Source organism: Ipomoea nil, unplaced genomic scaffold (assembly GCF_001879475.1).
Source record: "Ipomoea nil cultivar Tokyo-kokei standard unplaced genomic scaffold, Asagao_1.1 scaffold2791, whole genome shotgun sequence".
In the NCBI taxonomy this organism is placed as follows: domain Eukaryota; kingdom Viridiplantae; phylum Streptophyta; class Magnoliopsida; order Solanales; family Convolvulaceae; genus Ipomoea; species Ipomoea nil.
The window spans coordinates 2653430-2666840 of record NW_017619219.1 but is presented as its reverse complement, the minus strand read 5'-3'; the positions used below and the strand labels follow the sequence as shown (position 1 = coordinate 2666840).

General features: G+C 34.4%; 6 non-coding genes across 6 annotated transcripts; all 6 read left to right on the top strand.

The window, feature by feature from the left end:
• Positions 1-2668: 2668 nt before the first annotated feature.
• TRNAL-UAG lies at positions 2669-2747 on the top strand. The gene has a single exon. It is a non-coding gene; the product is annotated as a tRNA-Leu (tRNA).
• Positions 2748-3689: 942 nt separating this feature from the next.
• Positions 3690-3768, top strand: TRNAL-UAG. The gene has a single exon. It is a non-coding gene; the product is annotated as a tRNA-Leu (tRNA).
• A 432-nt stretch (positions 3769-4200) lies between these two features.
• Positions 4201-4279, top strand: TRNAL-UAG. The gene has a single exon. It is a non-coding gene; the product is annotated as a tRNA-Leu (tRNA).
• A 430-nt stretch (positions 4280-4709) lies between these two features.
• On the top strand, positions 4710-4788 carry TRNAL-UAG. The gene has a single exon. It is a non-coding gene; the product is annotated as a tRNA-Leu (tRNA).
• Positions 4789-6238: 1450 nt separating this feature from the next.
• Positions 6239-6318, top strand: TRNAL-UAG. The gene has a single exon. It is a non-coding gene; the product is annotated as a tRNA-Leu (tRNA).
• A 4023-nt stretch (positions 6319-10341) lies between these two features.
• On the top strand, positions 10342-10421 carry TRNAL-UAG. Its single transcript has one exon. It is a non-coding gene; the product is annotated as a tRNA-Leu (tRNA).
• The last annotated feature ends 2990 nt before the right edge of the window (positions 10422-13411 follow it).

Below are 13411 nucleotides of genomic sequence, written 5' to 3'. Positions count from 1 at the left end.
CCACACAAGAGATCAGATGTCAGCAAAACTGCACTAAAAATCATGTGCATTGAATTTTACCAAGAGGGTGTTGGTTAGAATCGAACAGGTTTTCTTCAAGAAAATATAAATTCTATTTTATTGATATATAGACGGTTTGCGAGTGGTCTAAGGCGCCAGATTTAGGCTCTGGTCCGAAAGGGCGTGGGTTCAAATCCCACAGCCGTCAAGAGATGTTTAAAAATATCCCTACGCTCTTATTGTATTTCACTTTTCCATGAAAAACAATTACAAACAGCAAAATACGAAAATTAGTAGAAAAAAGGTTAGTCAGTCATAATGTTTATTTCTTTTTTTTTTTTTTAGAATTGATGGTGAATAATAAATATATTGTAACTTCTAAAAGAATTGGATTTAACTTATCTTTTGTGTTAATGTCTATTTGCATACTATATGCCGTATACCCCAATCACCTGATGACGACATTGCACCCGTGCACTCCCTATTCACTGCTAAGATATCATTTAACCACACAAGAGATCAGATGTCAGCAAAACTGCACTAAAAAGATCATGTGCATTGGATTTTACCAAGAGGGTGTTGGTTAGAATCGAACAGGTTTTCTTCAAGAAAATATAAATTCTATTTTATTGATATATAGACGGTTTGGCGAGTGGTCTAAGGCGCCAGATTTAGGCTCTGGTCCGAAAGGCGTGGGTTCAAATCCAGCCGTCAAGAGATGTTTAAAAATATCCCTACGCTCTCCATTGTATTTCACTCCATGAAAAACAATTACTTAAAGCAAAATACGAAAATTAGTAGAAAAAAGGTTAGTCAGTCATTAATGTTTATTTTTTTTTTTAACAGAATTGATGGTAAATAATAAATATATTGTAACTTCTAAAAGAATTGGATTTAACTTATCTTTTGTGTTAATGTCTATTTGCATACTATATGCCGTATACCCCAATCACCTGATGACGACATTGCACCCGTGCACTCCCTATTCACTGCTAAGATATCATTTAAACCACACAAGAGATCAGATGTCAGCAAAACTGCACTAAAAAGATCATGTGCATTGGATTTTACCAAGAGGGTGTTGGTTAGAATCGAACAGGTTTTCTTCAAGAAAATATAAATTCTATTTTATTGATATATAGACGGTTTGGCGAGTGGTCTAAGGCGCCAGATTTAGGCTCTGGTCCGAAAGGGTGTGGTTCAAATCCCACAGCCGTCAAGAGATGTTTAAAAATATCCCCGCTCTCGTATTTCACTATGAAAAACAATTGTATTTCAATGAAAAACAATTACTTAAACAGCAAAATACGAAAATTAGTAGAAAAAAGGTTAGTCAGTCATTAATGTTTATTTCTTTTTTTTTTTAACAGAATTGATGGTAAATAATAAATATATTGTAACTTCTAAAAGAATTGGATTTAACTTATCTTTTGTGTTAATGTCTATTTGCATACTATATGCCGTATACCCCAATCACCTGATGACGACATTGCACCCGTGCACTCCCTATTCACTGCTAAGATATCATTTAACCACACAAGAGATCAGATGTCAGCAAAACTGCACTAAAAAGATCATGTGCATTGGATTTTACCAAGAGGTGTTGGTTAGAATCGAACAGGTTTTCTTCAAGAAAATATAAATTCTATTTTATTGATATATAGATGGTTTGGCCGAGTGGTCTAAGGCGCCAGATTTAGGCTCTGGTCGAAAGGGCGTGGGTTCAAATCCCACAGTTCAAGAGTTTTAAAAATATCCCTACGCTCTCCATTGTATTTCACTCCATGAAAAACAATTACTTAAACAGCAAAATACGAAAATTAGTAGAAAAAAGGTTAGTCAGTCATTAATGTTTATTTCTTTTTTTTTTTAACAGAATTGATGGTAAATAATAAATATATTGTAACTTCTAAAAGAATTGGATTTAACTTATCTTTTGTGTTAATGTCTATTTGCATACTATATGCCGTATACCCCAATCACCTGATGACGACATTGCACCCGTGCACTCCCTATTCACTGCTAAGATATCATTTAAACCACACAAGAGATCAGATGTCAGCAAAACTGCACTAAAAAGATCATGTGCATTGGATTTTACCAAGAGGGTGTTGGTTAGAATCGAACAGGTTTTCTTCAAGAAAATATAAATTCTATTTTATTGATATATAGACGTTTGGCCGAGTGGTCTAAGGCGCCAGATTTAGGCTCTGGTCCGAAAGGGCGTGGTTCAAATCCCACAGCCGTCAAGAGATGTTGATTGTATTTCAATGAAAAAGATTGTATATGAAAAACAATTACTTAAAGCAAAATACGAAAATTAGTAGAAAAAAGGTTAGTCAGTCATTAATGTTTTTTTTTTTTTTTTTAACAGAATTGATGGTAAATAATAAATATATTGTAACTTCTAAAAGAATTGGATTTAACTTATCTTTTGTGTTAATGTCTATTTGCATACTATATGCCGTATACCCCAATCACCTGATGACGACATTGCACCCGTGCACTCCCTATTCACTGCTAAGATATCATTTAAAACCACACAAGAGATCAGATGTCAGCAAAACTGCACTAAAAAGATCATGTGCATTGGATTTTACCAAGAGGGTGTTGGTTAGAATCGAACAGGTTTTCTTCAAGAAAATAAATTCTATTTTATTGATATATAGACGGTTTGGCCGAGTGGTCTAAGGCGCCAGATTTAGGCTCTGGTCCGAAAGGGCGTGGGTTCAAATCCACAGCCGTCAAGAGATGTTTAAAAATATCCCTACGCTCTCCATTGTATTTCACTCCATGAAAAACAATTACTTAAACAGCAAAATACGAAAATTAGTAGAAAAAAGGTTAGTCAGTCATTAATGTTTATTTCTTTTTTTTTTTTAAACAGAATTGATGGTAAATAATAAATATATTGTAACTTCTAAAAGAATTGGATTTAACTTATCTTTTGTGTTAATGTCTATTTGCATACTATATGCCGTATACCCCAATCACCTGATGACGACATTGCACCCGTGCACTCCCTATTCACTGCTAAGATATCATTTAAACCACACAAGAGATCAGATGTCAGCAAAACTGCACTAAAAAGATCATGTGCATTGGATTTTACCAAGAGGGTGTTGGTTAGAATCGAACAGGTTTTCTTCAAGAAATATAAAATTCTATTTTATTGATATATAGACGGTTTGGCCGAGTGGTCTAAGGCGCCAGATTTAGGCTCTGGTCCGAAAGGGCGTGGGTTCAAAAGCCGTCAAGAGATGTTAAAAATATCCCTACGCTCTCCATTGTATTTCACTTTTCCATGAAAAACAATTACTTAAACAGCAAAATACGAAAATTAGTAGAAAAAAGGTTAGTCAGTCATTAATGTTTATTTCTTTTTTTTTTTTAACAGAATTGATGGTAAATAATAAATATATTGTAACTTCTAAAAGAATTGGATTTAACTTATCTTTTGTGTTAATGTCTATTTGCATACTATATGCCGTATACCCCAATCACCTGATGACGACATTGCACCCGTGCACTCCCTATTCACTGCTAAGATATCATTTAAACCACACAAGAGATCAGATGTCAGCAAAACTGCACTAAAAAGATCATGTGCATTGGATTTTACCAAGAGGGTGTTGGTTAGAATCGAACAGGTTTTCTCAAGAAAATATAAATTCTATTTTATTGATATAGACGGTTTGGCCGAGTGGTCTAAGGCGCCAGATTTAGGCTCTGGTCCGAAAGGGCGTGGGTTCAAATCCACAGCCGTCAAGAGATGTTTAAAAATATCCCTACGCTCTCCATTGTATTTCACTCCATGAAAAACAATTACTTAAACAGCAAAATACGAAAATTAGTAGAAAAAAGGTTAGTCAGTCATTAATGTTTATTTCTTTTTTTTTTTTTAACAGAATTGATGGTAAATAATAAATATATTGTAACTTCTAAAAGAATTGGATTTAACTTATCTTTTGTGTTAATGTCTATTTGCATACTATATGCCGTATACCCCAATCACCTGATGACGACATTGCACCCGTGCTCCCTATTCACTGCTAAGATATCATTTAAACCACACAAGAGATCAGATGTCAGCAAAACTGCACTAAAAAGATCATGTGCATTGGATTTTACCAAGAGGGTGTGGTTAGAATCGAACAGGTTTTCTTCAAGAAAATATAAATTCTATTTTATTGATATATAGACGGTTTGGCCGAGTGGTCTAAGGCGCCAGATTTAGGCTCTGGTCCGAAAGGGCGTGGTTCAAATCCCACAGCCGTCAAGAGATGTTTAAAAATATCCCTACGCTCTCCATTGTATTTCACTCCATGAAAAACAATTACTTAACAGCAAAATACGAAAATTAGTAGAAAAAAGGTTAGTCAGTCATTAATGTTTATTTCTTTTTTTTTTAACAGAATTGATGGTAAATAATAAATATATTGTAACTTCTAAAAGAATTGGATTTAACTTATCTTTTGTGTTAATGTCTATTTGCATACTATATGCCGTATACCCCAATCACCTGATGACGACATTGCACCCGTGCACTCCCTATTCACTGCTAAGATATCATTTAACCACACAAGAGATCAGATGTCAGCAAAACTGCACTAAAAAGATCATGTGCATTGGATTTTACCAAGAGGGTGTTGGTTAGAATCGAACAGGTTTTCTTCAAGAAAATATAAATTCTATTTTATTGATATATAGACGGTTTGGCCGAGTGGTCTAAGGCGCCAGATTTAGGCTCTGGTCCGAAAGGCGTGGGTTCAAATCCCACAGCCGTCAAGAGATGTTTAAAAATATCCCTACGCTCTCCATTGTATTTCACTCCATGAAAAACAATTACTTAAACAGCAAAATACGAAAATTAGTAGAAAAAAGGTTAGTCAGTCATTAATGTTTATTTCTTTTTTTTTTAACAGAATTGATGGTAAATAATAAATATATTGTAACTTCTAAAAGAATTGGATTTAACTTATCTTTTGTGTTAATGTCTATTTGCATACTATATGCCGTATACCCCAATCACCTGATGACGACATTGCACCCGTGCACTCCCTATTCACTGCTAAGATATCATTTAAACCACACAAGAGATCAGATGTCAGCAAAACTGCACTAAAAAGATCATGTGCATTGGATTTTACCAAGAGGGTGTTGGTTAGAATCGAACAGGTTTTCTTCAAGAAAATATAAATTCTATTTTATTGATATATAGATGGTTTGGCCGAGTGGTCTAAGGCCAGATTTAGGCTCTGTTCCGAAAGGGCGTGGGTTCAAATCCCACAGCCGTCAAGAGATGTTTAAAATATCCCTACGCTCTCATTGTATTTCACTCCATGAAAAACAATTACTTAAACAGCAAAATACGAAAATTAGTAGAAAAAAGGTTAGTCAGTCATTAATGTTTATTTCTTTTTTTTTTAAACAGAATTGATGGTAAATAATATATATTGTAACTTCTAAAAGAATTGGATTTAACTTATCTTTTGTGTTAATGTCTATTTGCATACTATATGCCGTATACCCCAATCACCTGATGACGACATTGCACCCGTGCACTCCCTATTCACTGCTAAGATATCATTTAAACCACACAAGAGATCAGATGTCAGCAAAACTGCACTAAAAAGATCATGTGCATTGGATTTTACCAAGAGGGTGTTGGTTAGAATCGAACAGGTTTTCTTCAAGAAAATATAAATTCTATTTTATTGATATATAGACGTTTGGCCGAGTGGTCTAAGGCGCCAGATTTAGGCTCTGGTCAAAGGGCGTGGTTCAAATCCCACAGCCGTCAAGAGATGTTTAAAAATATCCCTACGCTCTCCATTGTATTTCACTTTTCCATGAAAAAAATTACTTAAACAGCAAAATACGAAAATTAGTAGAAAAAAGGTTAGTCAGTCATTAATGTTTATTTCTTTTTTTTTTTTAACAGAATTGATGGTAAAATAAAAATATATTGTAACTTCTAAAAGAATGGATTTAACTTATCTTTTGTGTTAATGTCTATTTGCATACTATATGCCGTATACCCCAATCACCTGATGACGACATTGCACCCGTGCACTCCCTATTCACTGCTAAGATATCATTTAAACCACACAAGAGATCAGATGTCAGCAAAACTGCACTAAAAAGATCATGTGCATTGGATTTTACCAAGAGGGTGTTGGTTAGAATCGAACAGGTTTTCTTCAAGAAAATATAAATTCTATTTTATTGATATATAGACGGTTTGGCCGAGTGGTCTAAGGCGCCAGATTTAGGCTCTGGTCCGAAAGGGCGTGGGTTCAAATCCCACAGCCGTCAAGAGATGTTTAAAAATATCCCTACGCTCTCCATTGTATTTCACTCCATGAAAAACAATTACTTAACAGCAAAATACGAAAATTAGTAGAAAAAAGGTTAGTCAGTCATTAATGTTTATTTCTTTTTTTTTTTCAGAATTGATGGTAAATAATAAATATATTGTAACTTCTAAAAGAATTGGATTTACTTATCTTTTGTGTTAATGTCTATTTGCATACTATATGCCGTATACCCAATCACCTGATGACGACATTGCACCCGTGCACTCCCTATTCACTGCTAAGATATCATTTAACCACACAAGAGATCAGATGTCAGCAAAACTGCACTAAAAAGATCATGTGCATTGGATTTTACCAAGAGGGTGTTGGTTAGAATCGAACAGGTTTTCTTCAAGAAAATATAAATTCTATTTTTATTGATATATAGACGGTTTGGCCGAGTGGTCTAAGGCGCCAGATTTAGGCTCTGGTCCGAAAGGGCGTGGGTTCAAATCCCACCGTCAAGAGATGTTTAAAAATATCCCTACGCTCTCCATTGTATTTCACTTTTCCATGAAAAACAATTACTTAAACAGCAAAATACGAAAATTTGTAGAAAAAAGGTTAGTCAGTCATTAATGTTTATTTCTTTTTTTTTTTAACAGAATTGATGGTAAATAATAAATATATTGTAACTTCTAAAAGAATTGGATTTAACTTATCTTTTGTGTTAATGTCTATTTGCATACTATATGCCGTATACCCCAATCACCCTGATGACGACATTGCACCCGTGCACTCCCTATTCACTGCTAAGATATCATTTAAACCACACAAGAGATCAGATGTCAGCAAAACTGCACTAAAAAGATCATGTGCATTGGATTTTACCAAGAGGGTGTTGGTTAGAATCGAACAGGTTTTCTCAAGAAATATAAATTCTATTTTATTGATATATAGACGGTTTGGCCGAGTGGTCTAAGGCGCCAGATTTAGGCTCTGGTCGAAAGGGCGTGGGTTCAAATCCACAGCCGTCAAGAGATGTTTAAAAATATCCCTACGCTCTCCATTGTATTTCACTCCATGAAAAACAATTACTTAAACAGCAAAATACGAAAATTAGTAGAAAAAAGGTTAGTCAGTCATTAATGTTTATTTCTTTTTTTTTTTTAACAGAATTGATGGTAAATAATAAATATATTGTAACTTCTAAAAGAATTGGATTTAACTTATCTTTTGTGTTAATGTCTATTTGCATACTATATGCCGTATACCCCAATCAACCTGATGACGACATTGCACCCGTTGCACTCCCTATTCACTGCTAAGATATCATTTAAACCACACAAGAGATCAGATGTCAGCAAAAACTGCACTAAAAAGATCATGTGCATTGGATTTTACCAAAGAGGGTGTTGGTTAGAATCGAACAGGTTTTCTTCAAGAAAATATAAATTCTATTTTATTGATAGTATAGATGGTTTGGCCGATGGTCTAAGGCGCCTAGATTTAGGCTCTGGTTCCGAAAGGGCGTGGGTTCAAATCCCACAGCCGTCAAAGATGTTTAAAAATATCCCTACGCCTCTCCATTGTATTTCACTCCATGAAAAACAATTACTTAAACAGCAAAATACGAAAATTAGTAGAAAAAAGGTTAGTCAGTCATTAATGTTTATTTCTTTTTTTTTTTAACAGAATTGATGGTAAATAATAAATATATTGTAACTTCTAAAAGAATTGATTTAACTTATCTTTTGTGTTAATGTCTATTTGCATACTATATGCCGTATACCCCAATCACCTGATGACGACATTGCACCCGCTGCACTCCCTATTCACTGCTAAGATATCATTTAAACCACACAAGAGATCAAGATGTCAGCAAAACTGCACTAAAAAGATCATGTGCATTGGATTTTACCAAGAGGGTGTTGGTTAGAATCGAACAGGTTTTCTTCAAGAAAATATAAATTCTATTTTATTGATATATAGATGGTTGGCCGAGTGGTCTAAGGCGCCAGATTTAGGCTCTGGTCCGAAAGGGCGTGGGTTCAAATCCACACCAAATGTTTAAAAAATATCCCCTACAGCTCTCCATTGTATTTCACTCCATGAAAAACAATTACTTGAAACAGCAAAATACGAAAATTAGTAGAAAAAAGGTTAGTCAGTCATTAATGTTTATTTCTTTTTTTTTTTTAAACAGAATTGATGGTAAATAATAAATATATTGTAACTTCTAAAAGAATTGGATTTAACTTATCTTTTGTGTTAATGTCTATTTGCATACTATATGCCGTATACCCCAATCACCTGATGACGACATTGCACCCGTGCACTCCCTATTCACTGCTAAGATATCATTTAAACCACACAAGAGATCAGATGTCAGCAAAACTGCACTAAAAAGATCATGTGGCATTGGATTTTACCGAGAGGGTGTTGGTTAGAATCGAACAGGTTTTCTTCAAGAAAACTATAAATTCTATTTTATTGATATATAGACGGTTTGGCCGAGTGGTCTAAGGCCCAGATTTAGGCTCTGGTCTCGAAAGGGCGTGGGTTCAAATCCACAGCCGTCAAGAGATGTTTAAAAATATCCCTACGCTCTCCATTGTATTTCACTCCATGAAAAACAATTTACTTAAACAGCAAAATACGAAAATTAGTAGAAAAAGGTTAGTCAGTCATTAATGTTTATTTCTTTTTTTTTTTAACAGAATTGATGGTAAATAATAAATATATTGTCAACATTCTAAAAGAATTGGATTTAACTTATCTTTTGTGTTAATCGTCTATTTGCATACTATATGCGTATACCCCAATCACCTAGATGACGACATTGCAACCGTTGCACTCCCTATTCACTGCTAAGATATCATTTAAACCACACAAGAGATCAGATGTCAGCAAAACTGCACTAAAAAGATCATGTGCATTGGATTTTACCAAGAGGGTGTTGGTTAGAATCGAACAGGTTTTCTTCAAAAAATATAAATTCTATTTTATTGATATATAGACGGTTTGGCTGAGTGGTCTAAGGGCCAGATTTAGGCTCTGGTCCGAAAGGGGCGTGGGTTCAAATCCACAGCGTCAAGAGATGTTTAAAAATATCCCTACGCTTCTCCTATTGTATTTCACTCCATGAAAAACAATTACTTGAACAGCAAAATACGAAAATTAGTAGAAAAAAGGTTAGTCAGTCATTAATGTTATTCTTTTTTTTTTTTTAACAGAATTGATGGTAAATAATAAATATATTAGTAACTTCTAAAAGAATTGGATTTAACTTATCTTTTGTGTTAATGTCTATTTGCATTACTATATGCCGTATACCCCAATCACCTGATGACGACATTGCACCCGTGCACTCCCTATTCACTGCTAAGATATCATTTAAACCACACAAGAGATCAGATGTCAGCAAAATGCACTAAAAAGATCATGTGCATTGATTTTACCAAGAGGGTGTTGGTTAGAATCGAACAGGTTTTCTTCAAGAAAATATAAATTCTATTTTATTGATATATAGACGGTTTGGCGAGTGGTCTAAGGCTGCCAGATTTAGGCTCTGGTCGAAAAGGGTGTGGGTTCAAAATCTCCACAGCCATCAAGAGATGTTTAAAAATATCCCTACGCTCTTCCATTGTATTTCACTCCATGAAAAACAATTACTTAAACAGCAAAATACGAAAATTAGTAGAAAAAAGGTTAGTCAGTCATTAATGTTTATTTTTTTTTTTATACAGAATTGATGGTAAATAATAAATATATTGTAACTTCTAAAAGAATTGGATTTAACTTATCTTTTGTGTTAATGTCTATTTGCATACTATATGCCGTATACCCAATCACCTGATGACGACATTGCACCCGTGCACTCCCTATTCACTGCTAAGATATCATTTAAACCACACAAGAGATCAGATGTCAGCAAAACTGCACTAAAAAGATCATGTGCATTGGATTTTACCAAGAGGGTGTTGGTTAGAATCGAACAGGTTTCTTCAAGAAAATATAAATTCTATTTTATTGATATATAGACGGTTTGGCCGAGTGGTCTAAGGTGCCAGATTTAGGCTCTGGTCCGAAAGGGCGTGGGTTCAAATCCCACAGCTGTCAAGAGATGTTTAAAAAATATCCCTACGCTCTCCATTGTATTTCACTTCCATGAAAAAACAATTACTTAAACAGCAAAATACGAAAATTAGTAGAAAAAGGTTAGTCAGTCATTAATGTTATTTCTTTTTTTTTTTAAACAGAATTGATGGTAATAATAAATATATTGTAACTTCTAAAAGAATGGATTTAACTTATCTTTTGGTGTTAATGTCTATTTGCATACTATATGCCGTATACCCCAATCACCTGATGACGACATTGCACCCGTGCACTCCTATTCACTGCTAAGATATCATTTAACCGCACAAGAGATCAGATGTCAGCAAAATGCACTAAAAAGATCATGTGCATTGGATTTTACCAAGAGGGTGTTGGTTTAGAATCGAAACAGGTTTTCATCAAGAAAATATAAATTCTATTTTATTGATATATAGACGGTTTGGCGATGTGGTCTAAGGCGCCAGATTTAGGCTCTGGTCCGAAAGGGCGTGGGTTCAAATCCCACAGCCGTCAGAGATGTTTAAAAATATCCCTACGCTCTCCATTGTATTTCACTTCCATGAAAAACAATTACTTAAACAGCAAAATACGAAAATTAGTAGAAAAAAGGTTAGTCAGTCATTAATGTTTATTTCTTTTTTTTTTTATCAGAATTGATGGTAAATAATAAATATATTGTAACTTCTAAAAGAATTGGATTTAACTTATCTTTGTGTTAATGTCTATTTGCATACTATATGCCGTATACCCCAATCACCTGATGACGACATTGCACCCGTGCACTCCCTATTCACTGCTAAGATATCATTTAAAACCACACAAGAGATCAGATGTCAGCAAAACTGCACTAAAAAGATCATGTGCATTGGATTTTACCAAGAGGGTGTTGGTTAGAATCGAACAGGTTTCTTCAAGAAAATATAAATTCTATTTTATTGATGTATAGACGGTTTGGCCGAGTGTCTAAGGCGCCAGATTTAGGCTCTGGTTCGAAAGGGCGTGGGTTCAAATCCCACAGCGTCAAGAGATGTTTAAAAAATATCCCTACGCTCTCCTATTGTATTTCACTTTCATGAAAAACAATTACTTAAACAGCAAAATACGAAAATTAGTAGAAAAAAGGTTAGTCAGTCATTAATGTTTATTTCTTTTTTTTTTTTTATACAGAATTGATGGTAAATAATAAATATATTGTAACTTCTAAAAGAATTGGATTTAACTTATCTTTTGTGTTAATGTCTATTTGCATACTATATGCCGTATACCCCAATCACCTTGATGACGACATTGCACCCGTGCACTCCCTATTCACTGCTAAGATATCATTTAAACCACACAAGAGATCAGATATCAGCAAAACTGCACTAAAAAGATCATGTGCATTGGATTTTACCAAGAGGGTGTTGGTTAGAATCGAACAGGTTTTCTTCAAGAAAATATAAATTCTATTTTATTGATATATAGATCGGTTTGGCCGAGTGGTCTAAGGCGCCAGATTTAGGCTCTGGTCCGAAAGGGCGTGGGTTCAAATCTCCAGCTCAAGATGTTTAAAAATATCCCTACGCTCTCCATTGTATTTCACTCCATGAAAAACAATTACTTGAACAGCAAAATACGAAAATTAGTAGAAAAAAGGTTAGTCAGTCATTAATGTTTATTTCTTTTTTTTTTTTAACAGAATTGATGGTAAATAATAAATATATTGTAACATCTAAAAGAATTGGATTTAACTTATCTTTTGTGTTAATGTCTATTTGCATACTATATGCCGTATACCCCAATCACCTGATGACGATATTGCACCCTTGCACTCCCTATTCAACTGCTAAGATATCATTTAAACCACACAAGAGATCAGATGTCAGCAAAACTGCACTAAAAAGATCATGTGCATTGGATTTTACCAAGAGGGTGTTGGTTAAGAATCGAACAGGTTTTCTTCAAGAAAATATAAATTCTATTTTATTGATATATAGACGGTTTGGCCGAGTGGTCTTAAGGCGCCAGATTTAGGCTCTGGTCCGAAAGGGCGTGGGGTTCAAATCCCAGCCAATGATTTAAAAATATCCCTACGCTCTCCATTGTATTTCACTTCCATGAAAAACAATTACTTAACAGCAAAATACGAAAATTAGTAGAAAAAAGGTTAGTCAGTCATTAATGTTTATTTCTTTTTTTTTTAACAGAATTGATGGTAAATAATAAATATATTGTAACTTCTAAAAGAATTGGATTTAACTTATCTTTTTGTGTTAATGTCTATTTGCATACTATATGCCGTATACCCCAATCACCTGATGACGACATTGCACCCGTGCACTCCCTATTCACTGCTAAGATATCATTTAAACCACACAAGAGATCAGATGTCAGCAAAACTGCACTAAAAAGATCATGTGCATTGGATTTTACCAAGAGGGTGTTGGTTAGAATCGAACAGGTTTTCTTCAAGAAAATATAAATTCTATTTTATTGAATGTATAGATGGTCTGGCCGAGTGGTCTAAGGCGCCAGATTTAGGCTCTGGTCCGAAAGGGCGTGGGTTCAAATCCCACACGTCAATGATGTTTAAAAAATATCCCTACGCTCTCCATTGTATTTCACTCCATGAAAAACAATTACTTGAACAGCAAAATACGAAAATTAGTAGAAAAAAGGTTAGTCAGTCATTAATGTTTATTTCTTTTTTTTTTTAACAGAATTGATGGTAAATAATAAATATATTGTAACTTCTAAAAGAATTGGATTTAACTTATCTTTTGTGTTAATGTCTATTTGCATACTATATGCCGTATACCCCAATCACCTGATGACGACATTGCACCCCGTGCACTCCCTATTCACTGCTAAGATATCATTTAAACCACACAAGAGATCAGATGTCAGCAAAACTGCACTAAAAAGATCATGTGCATTGGATTTTTACCAAGAGGGTGTTGGTTAGAATCGAACAGGTTTTCTTCAAGAAAATATAAATTCTATTTTATTGA